The sequence below is a fragment of the Lagopus leucura genome, unplaced genomic scaffold, assembly GCF_019238085.1.
Source record: "Lagopus leucura isolate 7727_CA_CO unplaced genomic scaffold, USGS_WTPT01 Super-Scaffold_100004, whole genome shotgun sequence".
Taxonomy (NCBI): Eukaryota; Metazoa; Chordata; class Aves; order Galliformes; family Phasianidae; genus Lagopus; species Lagopus leucura.
The window spans coordinates 23,505,230-23,523,853 of NW_024962264.1; positions in this window are offsets into that span (position 1 = coordinate 23,505,230).

Below are 18,624 nucleotides of genomic sequence, written 5' to 3' on the forward strand. Positions count from 1 at the left end.
AGAATGAGATTCTCCTGCAGCAATACTTGAGCACAAAACAAAAATGATTCCTTGAATTTGTTCCCCTTTGCTACTATTTTTCCTGGGTTTTGATACAGAATAGTGAATGAAGTAGTACAGCAACAGTCTCTTAAGAAGTATTTTTGAAAGGGATGGTAGTCTTGCTACTTTTCTCTCTGAGTTGTATTAGGATATTCTGGTCTATGTCAATCTGGCACAATTACAACAGATTTTCAAGGGCAGTTTCTTTACAGCAGTTTATAAACAGAACTTGAAACAATGCTTCCTTTCCTTGGGACCTGTTATGCTAGGCTCTAAGGTAGAGGAAAGGTGCATGGACTAAACAAAACCTGTTTGTACTTATCACTTAAGTCAATTTACAAGCCCGCTTGAAGACTTAAATGAGCTTTTGTCTTGAAGATCTTCCTGTGTCTTGTCATCTGCTTGTCAAATGTGTATATTAAGCTGATTAATGTGAAGCTGGGGAAAATGCCTTTTTTTTTTTTTTTTTTTTTTTTTGCATATTGTCCTATTTTCTTCTCCTCTGTACTCTTTCATCAGATAAGCTAGCAGTAAATTTCTTAAACTGACGTTTTTCTTACTATGTTTGTAACTGCTGTTGTAGCCTTTCTGGATCACTTTTATCCCTGGTTAGTAGCGACAGAGGTTGGTTATAGCCATAAGGTCTCAGCAGAGGACTGAACAAAAGAATAATAGCAGGAAGAATATCTTAAATATCTTCTCTCTTTGTGCTCATTAAATCTCACTGTGGTGTAACACCCTGAATGTTTCAGATTTTATTTAAATCTTTGGTGTTATAAAGGAAATGGTGTGCCTTTTCTGCATCCTTTTACAGTTTTCTGTTATTTATGTAAAGATAAGTGTGTTGGTTTCAATCAGTAGATCTGTAACACATGAAATTACATCACCTCTGGATCCATCCTAGAATTAATTGTTCTTGTGAAGTATGAGAAGTATAACCTTGTACTGCAGGCAGATATGAAAATAACGGTTTGTAATTTTAAACCATACTTTATCCAATAGTATTTTTAGTAATATTTTAAATGGAAAATCTGTAGCTGTCAGTCAGTGTTCATGTGCATGCCTGTGACTATATTCCTATTTTATTAAGAGTTAAATATTTCTTGGTATTCCAAAGCAATACGCAAAAATGTTAACGAGAAAGACATATTTCCAATGGCAAGTACATGGTATTGTAAACAGAAAACAGGTCTAGCTTTCAAAATTGAGATTTGGACTCCATTCAGAAGTTCATAATTTACAATCCTCTGCTCCCTTTTAGAAATGAGTTTGAAGTGTGAAATTTTGGTGTGGTTGACATCTGCATTTGTCACACTGTCTTACCAACAGAATCTGGATTCTGATTAACAAGTTCTTAATCAATGACAAGAATGTTTCCTGGCAGGTTGTAAGAGTTTTTCTGCTGCATGGTTTTTTTTGGTGATACTCTTTCGTCTTTGTTATGGTTTAAGAAAACCACCCTCCAGCAGACTTCCCAAAGAACAGGTAATTTAGCCTTCATTTCACTTAAAATTCAACTGAAGTTTAATTTTTATTTTTATTACTGTTTCCTTTCTTGGTTTGGTATCTTGGGACGTAAAAACAGTAATGCGACCCCAAGATTGCCTTACTGCAGTTCTGAGAGCAGAGGAAGCAAATGAGAGTTGAGCACTTCTTCACCCTCTGGGCTCTGTCTTGGGGCACTACATGTTCAAAAACAATCCCCTGTGTCTTGAAGCAAGGAGAAATAAAATGAACTTGTTCAGGCAAGGCATTCCCAAACTGAAAGCAGTCTGGTTGTGCCAGCATAGCCCTGCACTGCAGCCAGCCCAGCTTGCCCTGGTGCTGCTGGAGGTTTATGCACCTCAGTGTTCAGGACTCAAACTCCAGTGGTAAAAGTGAGGAGGAACTCATTAAGGGCCTTGTTGTCTAAACAAAAACAAACTTTGGAAACAACATACAAGAACAGCGTTAAAGAGGTGAAGTTGAAAAATCTTGGATTTGAAAGTGGGGGCACTAAATTTATGTATTCAAAATATATAAATTTATATTCATATAGATTTTTTTTTTTTTTTAAGCAATTCACAATCTTAAACCTCTTAGAGTGTGTACCAGGTTATAACTTTCCCTTTTGCTAATCACAAACTGGAAAAACAAGTAGGGTGAAACTTATAATGAAGTAGTTACTTGCACATATACAGACAAGGAACTAACAATTACACAAAATTTGTTCTAAATTAAGAATAATTCCTTAATTTGGGATATTTTTGCATATGTATCTTAAAATCACTCCTCAGATTGGATCTTTACTCTTCTAAATGAGTCCCTAGTATTCTAAAGATGGTGGAAAAGCATGTAGTGGACTAAGAAGCCAAGTCAAAAGCAGTTTAAGTCTTTTAATGATTCTCAAACAAAGATATAACTTTAGCCATCTCACTTAAGTAGGGATGGCATACTGTTAAATGTATTGAGCACAACAGAAATTATATCAGTTCTTTCCAAGTGTTCTGGAATAATAATTTAAAATAGTCTTCTACTGTAAGGCACATTAATAAGGATGTTGGGAGAAAATAAAAACAAGCAAGATAAACTGACTTAATACAATGCTGCATCAGTTGCTCTCTATTAATCCCGCAGAAAACTGTATGAAAAAACTTCTTTAATGACCAATAAGAAATTTTGTTCGCTTCCTTTTGATTCAATGCTTTTTGAGTTTAGATTTTATGCAATTTCAATAGCTGTAATAGCGTCTGATAGTTTATTTGAGGGGTTTCTATTGCCACCTAGTGGCTACATCTCCCTCTTATGCTCTACTACAGGATTTTCCCACTCTGTGGCGAAATCGAGTTTATTGGCAAGTGAAGGAATGATGTAATTAATTTTTGAGACTTTCACAAGAAAGGAAAGTGAGAGTTCAGGTGTCCTGATTATATGGACTAAAAAATTCGTAGAGCAACGAAGATGCTCTCCATTTCTTATCAATTAAGACTCATGCAACATCAGTAGTGAATATTAAAGCTGTACCAATGTGCATTCATATCTGTTTAAAGTAAGTGATGCGAGTTTGTGGTTCTTTCTTGGTTGATTTTTAATCTTCTATAGTGTGTGCTGGCTTCTCAGGAACTGAATTAATTTTTAGCCCTGCACAAAAATTGCTTCAACTCTTCTGAGAAGAGTGAGAAGTGTGCATTGCTCTTGATAAAGTATGTTGAGAGAACCTATATGAAATGTGTGAGCTCTTCAGTTCTAGTCGATTTTAATCAATAACAGTGGACACAAAACAATCTGTTTTTTTTTTTTTTTTTTTTTTTTTTTTTTTTTTTTTTTTTTTTTTTTGCACTTGCTCATTTACAACTGAGAGCTGAAACAGAAATGAACATAGTGATCCAAAGTGGGAGTATCAGCCCCCCCTTATTTGCGCCAATATGAAGTCTGAACATGCACTGAAGCCAGTGAAGGACCTCTTAACAAGGTGTGAGCAAGATGTGCCTCCTATTCTATTCTAAACAGAATTAGAATCAAGCCCACAAACCTGAATAAAATGTAGATGGTTTCCTTTGTACTTGGTCTCACATGGATAATACAGTACTGTAATACAGATTATATCATGTAACACCTGCACTAAAGAGCTCCACATATCAGAGTCTTATTTGCCACGAGGCAGTTGTTCAAAATAGCCTTCCTTTTTGATTCAAAACTTCACATAAACTGCTGGTGTTTTCAGCATAGGTGAAATTTGGAGTGAAGTAGTCTTTTTCTTGAAAGTTCTGTTTTGTGATACATAAAAGCTGTGTTACTTTTGTCTCCAAGAAATGCTGTATTCTGAGTGATAACTACTCTTCCTTTTAAAATAAATCTCACAGTTTTGTCTCAGTGCTCATTCAGCACTAGAAGACTTATCTGCTTGTGAAGGTTTCCTTTGCATACATGGTCACTCAGTTTAAATGCATTTTCAAAATACAATTCAAGTCAAGAGAGGACTGCAGAATGGAAAAATAAGTGAAGGTATTGATATACATGATATCTTAATTGCACGTGTACAGAGTTAACTATCTCTTTCTTAGTAATATTCCTTTTCAGAGCCACAAGAACTGCTCATCTGAAGCAGACATCTGCAGCCGGAAGCTTTTCTAAATGCTTTTAATGCCCATAAGTTGGCTGGGAGAAGGAGGACTGCTAGGAGACTGCTGTGGGACTCAAGGGCACGCATCAATTTTTTTTATTTGGTCAAAGACTTCCTGTGTAACCTTGACCGGTTCACTTGGATTCAGATTTTCATTTATGAAAGTGCTTTTAAAAAGGATTTACTTCTTACATACTCAGTTTTCCAACTCTAAAATAACATGCTCCACAGAAGCACTTCTTTTTTTTGTTTGGATAACATTTTTGTATGGATAACATTTAGGAAGAGCAAAGAATTTACCTGGCTTTTGTCTCAGCAAATCCCACCTTGAATCATTGCCATGTTTCAAATAATGAAACTGAACAGCACAGTGATGTGGATGGCCGTTCCTCAAAGAGAATGGCTTATTTGCATTGAGACTTATTGCAGAATGAGAAATAAGTGATTGCACCCTGAATAAATGAGCACAGCTGATATAGGAGATAGAAAACTTAGGGAAGTGTATGGGCAATATCTGCCAATCCTGATGCTTGACAACTTCAGTACAGGAGTTAAGCTAATAGCCCCAGGAATAGTTGTCTGCTGTGACTGATGATTGAAAGAGAGCCAGCAAGCACCAGCTGGGGCTTGCAGTTCTAATTTTCTTATTCAAATGCTGGCTGCTGTCTATTTAGTTTTGATGTATATATGTACACAGATTCAAACATCTGAATTAGGAAGAGATTGAATTCTGGGTTTGCCGGGTAAATTATTAGTGTCCTTTTCTATCATTTCTTGAAGTGTTTCAAAATTCATCCTTCCTATACAGTTTGGTAGGTCAATGAATTTTAAATCAAAATTTTTTTACTGCTATTATTTTTTGTGCAGGCATTTTTCAGTTGCTGATCCTGCCTTTGCTGCACAACAGCTATCATTGAAGCACACTGAACATGGTTTATCTATACCTATTCCAGGCTGTTTGCTGTGGTTTTGACCCAGACAGATATAAACTTTCCCAGTGTGAGCATCAGTGCAGCGATGTTTAAGCTACAGAAGCCTAAGAAAGATTTCTGTTAGAACGTAACATGGTATACCTTGGCAACTAATTGATAGGGTGAGAAGGTCATGGGGAAATGCTGGTCGCTCAGATGCCTGAGATTGTAAATATCTTTCTGAAATGTTTTGGCATTTGTGTGGCTGCCATGAGTGAGTTTAAAAAAAAAAAAAAAAAAAAAAAAAAAAAAAAAAGATGTGGGAGGAAAAAACTGAAACAGTCAAGGCACAGAAGTGCTTCTAGCTGCTCCCCAACAGGGTAGGTGATTAATAGTGGACTTTTCTGAGCCTCTGGGTTGCCCAGGATATGGATGCTCCCTACAATAGTCCTCTGGGATGAGTTGAGGTGAGGGCAGGAGCACTGTGTCCCTGCTTAGTGAGTATGGTAACAGTGTGCAGCAAAGACTTTCCTTAACAGATTAGAATGTTTTGGATAACTGGAAAGATAGATTTATTCCCCAAAACTTACTATGATGTTGAAACTTCTCCACTATTTTTCTGGAGAAATTAATTCAGTAGAACAGCAGTTTTTGAGATGCCTATGTTACCAGTTGGCAGTGTGCAGTTTATCTACTAGATAGCCATGGGAAACACATCTATTGCTGTTAATTTAGGTTTTACACGTTGACAAGTGCCCATGGAAATGTCCTTGGCCTGGATATGTCTGCTCTGTAATGGGAATCCCCCTACCTGAACTCTGTGTCTGGAGCAAGAGAAGTATGTGTTGCCTGCCTGTCATCCTTCTCCACTACTGGGTGACCAGGCAAAAATGTTATAAGGTTTCCACTTTCACAAGTTCCTGCAGTATCAGTGCAGCAGTACATCAAGTCTCCAATGTACCAAGGGCTGTTATTTTTAAATCAGTAGGTATGCATTTTTCCCTTCATTTTCCCTTCATTCCCTAGCATTTTTTTAAATCCTATTAAAGCCTGTTGTGCTTAAGGATACTGAAAGTTTTGTGTTGCTGAGAGGCAGACATTAAGAATGAAATTGAAGCAACTCAGCTGTACCTGCTAGTTTAACAAAGAATAAACTTTATGCTTTGTGTATGTGGATTGCAGCAAGAGAATCTTATTGACCTGTATGTTCATATAAGGATGATTTAGCAACATCTGCTAGAGAGGATTGCCTGCACATCATTGGTTGACTGTGATTTAGTGAGATTCTAGTTGTTTTCCTTCCCCAGAAGGTTTGCTTAGGTAACATACAATCGTGTGGTTTTCCTCTTTACTATACTTTTGCCCAGTAATACTTGTTTGCAGAGAGAGAGACATGACAGCCCTCTCTGAAGAGTTTGCATCTGAAATAAATGTCCCATGAAACTTGTTTTATATACTTGTTTTATATACTTTTATAAACTTGTGTATATTAACTTTCTGGGAAAAAAAAACCTCTCAGGCTCTGAGTTGGATGAAGACAGGGAAGTCCAATCCAGTCTCAAAGAAAATATTTTTTAAGAAATATTCTTGACTTAAAAAAAAAAAAAAAAAAAGCCAACAAAATATCTATTTTTTCACTAGCTGACAATTCTGAAACTCCTGGGAACAGTAATGCTGCTGAGGTGGGGGTAAAAATGCACCCATTCTCTCAAGCCTCTTGGGAACCGTACTTCTTAACTCTCTGATGGCACACAGTTCATTTCCTGACCTCTGCAGAGATGGTGGGATGGGGGGGAGGGTGGAGGAAAGTTTTTTTTTTTTTAAGGGTAAAACAGCCCCTTAAGGCTAAGGAGCGAATGTGGAGTTCAACTTGAAATATAGGAAGACAGTTTTTCAAAAGTTGTAGCTGTATTTAGCATCTGAGTTCATGAGATCCACATGTCCCATCTTCTTTCTCTACAAATCCCAGGAGGGGGGAAAATACATTTATTTTGATAGCCTGAAAGGAAAAAAAATCTCTGTTCATCAATTTCCCCCTTTTTTAAAGCGATAACCACTGACTCTACCCGTATGTTATCTTTATCCTGAGGCAGCAAATTTATCATAATTTATTCTGGTATATTCTAAATTTACCATGTTGATTACCACTGTATAAACAACGTCTGGCATTTGCCTCAGCCAAAGAATTGAGGCTGGCGCTGATTTGGAGTAGAGATCTGTGGAAGAGCTTCAATTTACTGAAGTGGCTGTAGTATCAGAACAAACACCAGAGATAGATAGCAAAGGATATGGTGGTTTTAAAAGGGGGGGAAAAAAAAAAGATTCTTCTCTTATGTAATGCTAATGAGTCACTTACTGAAATATATCTGTTTGGAAAGGGAAGTCCAAATGACACAAGGTTAAAAAGCATTAGAAAGTGTTCTGCAAGTACAGTGGGCTGGACTCTCTCATGGAAAAGCTGCTCTCAAGGCTTCTTAGGGATCAATGGGTAAGGGTTAAGGAAATCTTTTTGTAATTACTCCATACAAATAGAAGCAATAACATGAAAGCATCTTCATAAGCCTGGATTGAAACCAGTCCTAATCTTAGACTAGAAAGGATTTAAACATCCACCCCTCTAGAAAATGTGAAGTAGGATGCCATAACTGGAGATAAACTGTCTACAGGAAGTTAATTACTTAATGAGTTGGTCAAACAATATATTTACCAAAGTGTACCTGAAGCCTTCCACAAGAAACTGGAAGAAGTAAATTGTCTGTTACCTCATACAATCTCAAGGTGACTCCTTTATTCATAGCTTAACAGTAACTCTAATTTAAATGGGAAATTCTGAAATGAGCTTGAATTCATGAAGAAAACTTATAAATAATGTAATGAGCTCATTATATAGAAAGCATATTCAGGGTTTCATTTCTTCTTTCCAGATGTGATTCTCCGTCATCTTGTGAGTCTAGTTACCCCAGAACACCACCTCTTCTGCATAAGGACCATGAGTGAGTTGTAACTAAATGTAATGAGGCTACAAATGTCCAAATGACTTTCCTAGCCAGGATTCCCCTCCATTCTTCCCTTTTTTCTTCTTCTGTGGAACCTACCCAGACAAGGTATGAAGTGTGTGCACTAACCTTCTTAATCAAAATTCAAGAAACTAACTACATCACTTAATTGCTTATCATGCATTCCTGGACCAGTAATGTGTTTTCTATTGTAATTGTTTGTCAATTTAGAACTCTACCTTGTATGTTTGCTGACTAAAATGAAAAATTAACTTCTGTTATGTGTGGAGTTCACGCTGTCTCAATTTGTGAACATGAGAGATTTTGGGCAAGAAGTGTGCACAAGTTTAGCAAATCCTTAGTTGGAAACATATTTGAAAGTCTGACTCTAATGTTTTTGTTTTTAAATGGTTTTGATTCTTTTACCTTTGTTCAATAGTGTTAAGGAAATCCAGACATGAGTTATGTTTCTGACTTTTCTGAGTTAAGCTAGACAGATAATTTCAAACTGTCTTCCTACAACTTGGTACTTCGTACGGATTTGCCTGTACTCCACTCTTCTTGTACAGATGGTGCTCCAATTCAATATAAAAATAGGAATCATTTCTAAACAGCAACGAAGGAAACAAAATATTTAAGATATACTTAAAATCATGTAAAATATTTATATATTAGCATTTTTCAAAGACCGTGAACCCTAAGGGACATGAGGTTGTTAAATGCAACTTGTTTAGAGGATATGCAGTCTAAGAAGCTTTCGAGTATTTTCATGTAGGCCACAACTTTCTGAAAGACAATGTACAATTTTGGTTGCTTGAATTGTACCCGTGACTTCTTAAACTCGTGGTATGGGTTGCTTTGGGGATCAAACTGGGATGAACAAAACCTTGCAGAAAAAAAACTGTTGGAATGTATCTTTCCATATGTCAGTATTCAGATCTGTCTGTTCAGCATTTTTATTCATGTTATAGCATAATAAGCAAAACAGTATATCTTCCAAATAAAAGCAGCTTTGTTAAATGAACAAGTCAGTGCAATTTTAGTGTATCCCTTATGGAAATATTACATGAAAAGCAAACTCAAAGCTCATCCATTCAGCACATGCCTAAATAACAAGAGAGTGTGTGCTAACCTTTGGCATCACCACCTCACTTGTAAAGCTACATGCTTGAAGGTAAGCACCCACCTACTATGCTTTGCTGGCTTGGTATGTATGGTGGCTTTCCCCTTCAATCCAAACAAGGTTTTTAATTTTTGTTTGCTCTTAACAAGTTTTTATGCTGATATAGCAAACCTTTAATACTATAGTAGTGTGAAATCTGATTCGTGTGGCTTTTTTTCTTGTTCATGTCAACTAGGGAACAAGGTAGTATAAGACAAGCTGAAATGGCATACTTTTTGCCTCTGAATTATTCACAGAGGAACTGAGAGGAACCAACACATCCCTGTAATTGCAGGTGAAATCAGTGTCCCACCAGTGTGTTAGTGAAGTAAGAAGGAAAGAGGGATGTCAGGATGCAGCTCAGGCAGTGGGTGGCTCCTGGCTGTGATGCAGCACAATTTCAGCATCCTTGTGCACAGAGCTGCAAAAGGCATTTGGGACAGATGAAGGCACCATAGGTGATGCTCATTAATAAACCCTGGCAGCATTCTGTGTCAGCCTTAGAAAAGCCTGTGGAGCAACAGCATGGACTCTGCTTCAGTTTCTTTGCTCTGCATTCATTTTTCTGAAACTGGAAACGCAGGTTTTTTTCCTATGTTTTTCTTGTACATGTGTAATCCGTGTTGCTTCTGATGCGTATGTATTTATACCATGAACTGATCTTTTGCCTGTGGATTGAAGCCCAAACTAAAATGAGAGCACATGTCTGTGAAGACAGCTTCTCTATCAAGCTGAAGAGAGATAAGTGTTTTCTCTCACAGTGACAATATGCTACATTCAGCAGATATTGTCATATCTTACATTTGATAAACAACATGCTGTGATTCTTTTATTCTCCTCTATTCTTCAATCTTAAATGATAATTTCTAGATGATCCTTCTAGAAATTCAATTTGGTGTCAAGTCATTTCTTCATACAGTCTCAGATATCAGCTTCTTAGAATGCTAAATGCACACTAAGGAGAATTGCTTTTGAAGTGATTTGAAGTACTAAGTTTCTACTAATGCCACAACAATCTTCTGGGACTTGAAAACAGACATTTGTTCCTACTTGATAGCTTCTGAATAGGCTTTGCTTTGAATACTGCATTTGGAATAATGAAGAAAAAGTGCAGTACTACTTTCTGAACAGTTTAGAGGGCTTTTTGGCTGAAAGACAGAGATTGAATCTCTACTAATGTGTTCTTTAGAGCCCAGTGCTGTGAAACTTAATTGGAGAGTACATAACAGACTTGATCTTCTAGGATGAAGAAATGCTGTGCTAATATGTTTTGTGGTGTAGCAGCTTCTTCTGTGGCTTTAGCAGCTAAGCTGTATTACCTGTACTCCAATTTGGGAAGCAGTTGGAGTTCATTAAGAAAAATGATTAAGAATAATGTAGTCTAAAAAAAAAGAGAAGATCAGGTATTTACAGTGCTTCATGTACTTCTGTGTTGCTAGTAAAGTCATGAAGAAAAGATTGAAGTTCTTTTCATGAAATATAATTGAGTCTTAAAATATCTGTTATCTCTTACTCAAGTAATTGCTACCTAAATATATCAAAAGAATATGCTTTCCCTTAGCAGACTGTTAAGCTGGGAGACAGGCCAAGAAACTAAAGAGTATACTGGCAAACTTCACCCACTGGTTTTAAAATAATAACTTCTAATATCTAAAAACTTCAGAGGCTTAGAGATTTCTTGTAGACTTTGCTGATCAGAAATCCATATTGCATTGAGTACAGAGTAGGTGGTCATCACTGCTGCAGGGCAGAGAGATGTTTTGCTACCTTGGTCATTCAGTCCCAATGGTCAAATGAAATTCTATGAACTCATGGCCATCTTTGGGGGCTGGCGCTTCCTTCTCCCTGTAATCAACCAGCAAAAATCTCAGCCATGCACTATGGTGTAATACTAAGGGAAAATGGTAGTAACACTGTGAAGTGACTGTGTTTCTTTTGACGTGGTGCTGGGCTCTCTCCTGCAGAGGAAGAGAAGAGTGAGAAGCTGAATGAAGCGCTTCTTGAGAATAACTGAAACCACAGTTAACAGAATTGAACCGAACAAGTTTGATCTGGGTCTTCAGGCTGCCTGAATTGAGCAAAATACACTGCAGACATGATGTTATAATTTGAGCTCCTAACCACTGTTCATCTTCATGTAAGGTAGGGGAAAAATGTTCAAAGAATAAGTTGCTTCCTGCAAATGTAGTACAAATCGTACTACATACAAAAGTGGTAGAAGTGGCTGTATCAGCATTCTGGGGACAAAAACTGCATCCTAAGCAGAAGATAGTATCTCCTTTGGTAAATACACTCATTAGATCAAGAGTTGAGACATCATAGCTCTCCCCGAACTGATCCCTTTATAAAACTCTAAAAACCACAAAGTTGATTTAGGCATCCAAACACTTCATTGAGTACCTCTATCACAAAAAAACTTGAAGATGCCATAAATAGACATGGTACTTCAACAGTCTATATCTCCTCAGAAATTGTTTGGGTTTTTTTATATAGAAAAGTTGAAGTTTCCTCACACCTGCTTCATACAGTTGGCTTATTTTCCTGGAAGTTTAAACACTGAAATTTAAGCAGCTGAACTTCTTAACTGTCTTGCTAGAGTGGACACAAGCACTTGAAGGTAAAAGTTAGGCTTCCCAGGATAAGACCTCTGTATCTGTTTAGTTTTATCCTTATTTTGCAAGCTGTTTCCACTACAATGAGTCTAAACACTAAAAAAATTATCTCCATCTGTTTATATTTTCATCATTTAATTTAAACAAGATATTATGATGTCTTTAGATACAAAGTAAACACTTGCTGCTCTGACACTGCAAAATGTGATGCTGTAAACTATCTGGATCTTTTCCAGCTCTACCTTGTCCTGGCTGTTCTAGGACTAGATTTTAATATTACTACTGGGACATAATTTTCAAAGTAATAAACAACTAAACAGTAGCAACAGAAGCAATATAGTGTGAAGAACTAGTTTTTTTTTTTTTTTTTTTTTTTTTTTTAACTGTAAGGCTTCAGCTGGCTCAGGTTACTGCTTACAATGATTTCATGACCAAACGCAAACTGCTTTCTTTTATTCTTTCCTCAGATATCTTACAATCAAAACAGGACAGGCAAACCTCATATCATAATTTTGTATCAGAAGTTAAATTTATTAATGAAGTAACTGCGGGAAATATTTGTCAGTCGTGAAAACCAGACTTTCTTCATGGTCTTTCCACTGCTATCATGCTTTCTATTTGAAAATATAAAATCAGGCTATGTGCTACATAAAACTTCATGAAAATGTAAGTTAACTGTAGATGACTTAACTGTGGCCAGTTTCTGGGATTAAGCTGAGCCCCGCAGAGTACTATGGGCTAGATTATTTTTTTGTTCAGTGTTTGTGGTTTTTTTTTTTTTTAATTGTCAAAATGTCTATAGAAAGAATAAGAAGAAAATGCAAAAAACAACAACAACAAAAAAATCAACAATAAAAACAACTTGTATGTTACTGGAAAGAGTTTAATGTGACCATGATGTTTCTGTTTCCCTCAAGCTTTCTGAAACTCAGTTCAGTTCTTCAGTTTTGGGCATGTTGCTACAAAAAAGACATCCAGGCCCAGCAGCATGCCCAGAGAAGGGCAATGAAGCTGTGAAGGGTCTGGAGCACAAGTCATAGGAGGAATGGCTGTGAGCACTGGGATTGTTTAGTCTGAAGAAGAGGAGGCTCAGGGAAGACTTTATTGCTTTCTGTGGCTCTCTGAAAGGAGGTGGTGGCGAGATGGCAGTCCACCTCTCCCAGGTAGCAGCAATAGGATGCGAAGCAATGTCCTCAAATTGCTCCAGGAGAGGTTTAGGTTGGATGTTAGGAAAGATTTCTTCTCTGAAAGGAGTAGCCAGGCCCTGGAATGGGCTGTGCAAGGTGTGGTGGAGTCACTGTCCCTGGATGTGCTTAAGAAACATTTAGATAATGTACTAAGACGTAGCTTAATGTGTGGAATTTGTGGTAGGTGGATGGTTGGACTAGATGATCTTGGAGGACTTTTCTAAACTTTGTGATTCTATGATTCTAACTCATTGTGATCAGGGAGGTTATATGCATTGAAAGTGAAAGATACTGCATTTTGCAGAGGTTGAAATGTATTTTGGAATAAAATATATTTTAAAATTGCATTAAAAATGACCTGCAAGTAAGTGGCTGTACAGGAAACAAATATTCCTCAGCATGAGGATTCTGGTCATGGAGCTAATAATCCAATACTGAAGGAAAGAAAACTTTGAGAGACACTTTATTATTTGGATTCAGTACTGATTTTTATGCTCTCATGGTTATGGAACAGGAAAAAATACGTGAAAAGCTGTACGAATCCTGGTATTTCATATGTTCTTGAGTATATTTTCAAGTGCATTATAACCTTCTAACCCATATATTACCCCTCTTGGCTCTCCGTTTGGAAGCTACTTGTTCTCTAGTATGTTAAAGTGCCTATGAGAGGGACCCTGTGCTCCATACACATTTGGAAAGCAGTCTTGGGTTGGGTTGAATTTAGCATAAAACAGTACTTAATATCCACGCAGAGTAACAAATAGACTTGTTAGTTGTGACAATCCTTCAATTCCAAAACAACGAAGAACAAATACAAGAGCAAAAAGATGGAAAAACAAACGTCATCATTGAGGGAAGGAAAACTTATTTTATTAAAGGTCTCATCATGTAGTTTAGGTACACTGTTTAATTTCAAAGTAAATATCAAGCAATACTGAAAATAATTTTGAAATTCAAGGAAGTGGTTTTCCCTTAATCCAGTGGTACAAAATTTCAGTGAGCTTTATTCTTGCAGAGAGGTAATAAGGTATAAATGTCCTTGTAAACTGAGAGATAAGACTGTCCCATAGAAAAAAGCAGTACAGGATAATCCAGAAAGCCCCTTTCCTCCTCACTTCAAAACAGATTTTCTAAAGCACCCAAGTGTACTGCCACAACCAAAATATTACTGATGTCTATCTTCTTCTCACTGATTTTAAAGAGCTTTGCAACAGCCTCTGAGTAAATAAGGAGAATTTCTTCCACCTCAATTTATGTTTAATTTTCAAACTAGGCAGTTATGTCTTTCATCTTTATTCTTTATATTGTTTCTTGTCTCTGCTTGTTATTTTAAGGAAGCAGAAATATATACAGCATCTATATACACAGTGTTCATTATATATGATGTCCAGAGGATTGTCTTGCTTGGTGAAGAGATGAATATATGACTGTGAGAAGCTCTTCAGAGTTCATCCAGAATACATAGTTGCTCGTTGCTTTGTAGCCTGGATTCAGTCAAAGGTGCATTTAATGGTAATTTAAGGTTTTCTTTTAATGCCAGTACAAACTATGATAAATGGTTCAGAGAAGATGCTTAGGAGAAAGAGAGCCCTCTGTTAGTATCTAGCTTGTTGCTTAAGCCTGCAGAATTCAGGAAATGTTAATATATGTTCAATAGCAAGTTAAAGAATAGAGCCAATTATCTCATCTACTGACCAGTGTGAAGCTGTTCCCCACTGCACATTCCCTGATGTTTGGTCCCCAAACTGAATCCTTTAATATTGGTCCCATACATGTGCATATTTATGCAAGGGCCTTTCAGTACAAAATCACATAACGCTGGAGATATTAGCTTCTCTTTTCCAGTTTCCAAATTAACTGTTGTCTATGAATGATATCATCATTGGCATGCTGTCTGCAAGCTGTTTTTGCCATGACATGAAGTACCCTGCATCATACTGTACATTCTGTCACACACTAACTTTCATTTTCATTTCTGAGTGGAAGGATAAATATTGCCTTTGGAAAGTGTGACAGCAGAGGAAGGAGAGCACCATGTGTCAGAGATGGTTGTGGCTCCTGTGCCATAATACAATGTGCTTCAGATGTTGACCTGGATGCTCCCCACCTCTGTGCATGGAAATGTTTCCTTTCATTAAAGGAAACTTAATTGAGATAATGTTACCTTAAATTAACTTCAGCTTTGCTACCTTCAAGCCTTACATCCATAGAAAGACATCTACAAAAGGGCCACTGGAGTGCTAGGTGCCCTTCTCCACTGATGGTAGAGTGGGTCTACCTGAATAATGTAGATATCTCTGTGCTGTGGTTAGATGGTGATTGGGGAGGATGTGATTTATTGGGATCTTTCAGTGCAGAGAGAGGAATGATGAAGATTTCAAGGGAAACTTTTTTTTTTTTTTTTAACTTACTGAGCCATCATCTAAGTAAGTGAGTGTGGTGAAAATGGGGATAAATAGGAGAGTTAGAAGAGAATGCATAAGATCTTAAATAAAATCTGAATTATATAAATTCATTGGTTGTACCAACTTTTTTCCCATTTTTTTACTAATCACACTTCTGGAATAAATCAGGGCAGCATGTTAGCTTTTTCTCTTCTTTACATGGCATACTGAATTGACCTATGATGATGCTCCTTTTCAGAATGCTTTGTTCAATTACCACATATACATGCATAAGTGTGTATATGTACAGCTAGAGACTGCCAAGTTTGTGTAATCCTAGTGCTATCAAAGTGAAGAACAATAATCACAGGAACTGTGAGCCAGAGGACATGTGGAGAATTGATCATGTTAATATGTTTTTTAGATTTGAAATCTGGAAAAAACAAAATGGACATGCAATGCTCAGTTCTGCAAATGTAAGAAACGGAGGGAAGGAAGGTGGAGGGATCATGTACTTTGTATTAGCTTTTAACATGAGCTTTGTAGTGTCTGCGTATAATATTTTCTTCATATAGATCCTAAGTATTCAAATTAAGTCACTTGGGATTTACTTAAAAAAGGAATGAAGAAAAAGAAACACAACTCTCATATTGTGAAGAAAGTGTTTAATTTAAGCAGAATACAATGCATGATTCAAATGAGGTCAGGGGAGACTGGGGAAGAAATCTGAACAGAAACCCACCTGGCCATTCTGAACCAAGTAAACACAGCAGCCCCTTAGAAGAACAAGTTTGGGAATGTTCATCATTGTAGTAGTCTCTGTTCAGCCTCACACTGCTCTTTGATTTCAAAACTAAAACAAATTAGCAGTCCTAGTGTATCTTAAGCCTAGCTTATCACTTAAACATTTATTTTCAGATATTATTGGCTCTTTTTATTGATGCACTTCACACCTTTTATGTGCCTTTAAAGATTGGAACGAGTTGATAGTTTCAGATGATGTACTGTTTGGGAAATTATGTTGTTGCTTATGCAGCAGCTGCCTGTTCCCACGATCTTGCCAAAGTACGGTCTTTATACACAGCTCTTGCTTAATGTCAGGAGTGTAGCCTTCAGATAGTTCCTGTTCTGTGGCTTAAATGAGTTGCAATATTTGCTGTTTTGCTTAGAGCACTCTACTTTGAAATAATTTCATGTGGCTGTAGGAAAAATTTTTGAGGTAAAACTCAAGCCCTGAAAATACCTTGGAAGAATTCTGTAGCCATTTTCAAGTAAGAAATCGTGCATGTGCCTCGGTCCTAAAGCTTGTAGTATTATCTAAATTCATTAGAGTATCTTCAAAGCTAGTTGAGCCAAGTCCAGAGACTGGGCACTTAGTTTTGCCTCCCTAGAGATAAAATGTCTTTTTTGTGTGTGGTGGTGATGGTGGCAGGACTGTGGAGGCTATGTTCCTTCCCCTTTTCTATAGACTAAAGAAAAAGAAACTGGGAGAGGGGAGGCAATGTCTGAGGCCAGAAAGCTGGTTCTTTGCTGTAGCATAGATACTGAAAAGAGATGAAACATCAAGAGCACAGGAAATATTAGGATCATAGTGAATAATGCCTCTAAATGCCCCTTTCTACATATTTTGTGTGTATGTTTGTGTGTCCCATGTGAGGAGGAAAGCAAAATATTTTATTTTTATTCATAATTTCTTATATGAACTAATTTGAAATATTTGTGGTCAGTTTTCCACAGGAACTGAGTCCTCACAATTACTTCTGAAATCATCCAGTGCTGCTTTTTAGACTTCATGTATTACAAGTTTGTGTCACAATAGTATGTACTCCAAGATTGTCTCACAAACTTACAGCTGTTCCCAGTGTCAATTTTTAGTTTCTGTACAGAACAAAAGCTTCCATAACATCATGACTCTTAGTAAGATGTGAAAATAAATCTGCAAAGCATTCCGTTAAAGTACATGTGTGAGAGAAAAGTGGAAGTGGGCATAAAACCATGAAGTTTGTAGAGTATTCAGAGCAGGGCTTCGGTGATATGCTTCTGTGTAATATGTGAACATACAAGGAGAGCAGAAGACAGAAAAAAGGCAGTGTTACGATTACACAAAATAAGGCAGGAGTCCTGTTAAAAATCTGAAGTGGGATCATTGAATTAAGCTGGATAAATGTGCATTTGCACAAAGAGGCAATGGCTGCAGGAAAGTTGCATGGGTTCAGGCAATATTCTTCTGGCATTTCCAAATGTAGTTCATCAACCTTAATCTTTATTAAGTATTTTCTACAGGGGTGCAAGTTAAACAGTGTTTTGCCATTTTGTTCTTAGTGTAGTGAAGACTTAGTTTTACTAGCAAATTTGATAGTTCGAATGCTTAAATTCAGGAATCCAAGGATGCTTTCAAACTGAAAATAATGTGTGCGATAAGAACCCAACAGCTCCTTAGCATCCTATAAATTATTATAGAGAACTACTTTTCAGTCCTTTCACAGATTCTTTAAGTGCATTAAGTCTTTGTTAATGTTGAAATAAATGATGCTGTTTTTAGCACTTGTAGAACAAATCTAGAGACCTTTGAGGTATTTAGCTGTAACATAATGGGCTAAAAATTCAGAGCACGATGCTGACATTTTATCTATCTTAAATTCCACATTTTCACAGAATACATGATGAATCTGAAGGAGTTAATACTCGTAAGGAATAAACAGCAAAGAATAAATCAGGAAACTTTCTGAGTTTGTCTGAAATCTGACTCCAGCTACATTCTAGCTCTGTATGAAAAAGAGAACTTCCCAAGCTCCTCTCCTTCCATGTTCTCTTTCATACAGAGACAGAACTAGTATACGGAGTCCATATGAGGGCTTTTCCTTCCCATCTTCCACTTGGAATGGAGGAACCTGAGAGTTCTCACCTGTGCTCTAGTTGAGGCATAGCCAGTGTGTCATCTTTATATGGCTTGTGAGGAGATTAGGGAAGTTTTTTGCAAGTGGCCAGTGTTCAGTGTGGACAAGCGAAGTGCACTGATCTTTATCTGTGTTCCCATGGTATCTTTAAATTCTAATCATTGGCCGTGACCTGAAGGTGTTTGTCGATCTACATAGACCATAAAAAAAAAGCATTACATAAAGCTATAGAACTTGAACAATAAATATACTTTGATCCTCTGAAATGATGTGGGTTCTTTGAGGTTGCATATTTGAGGATGTTGCCTCAGTTTTTCATTGGAGAAATTAT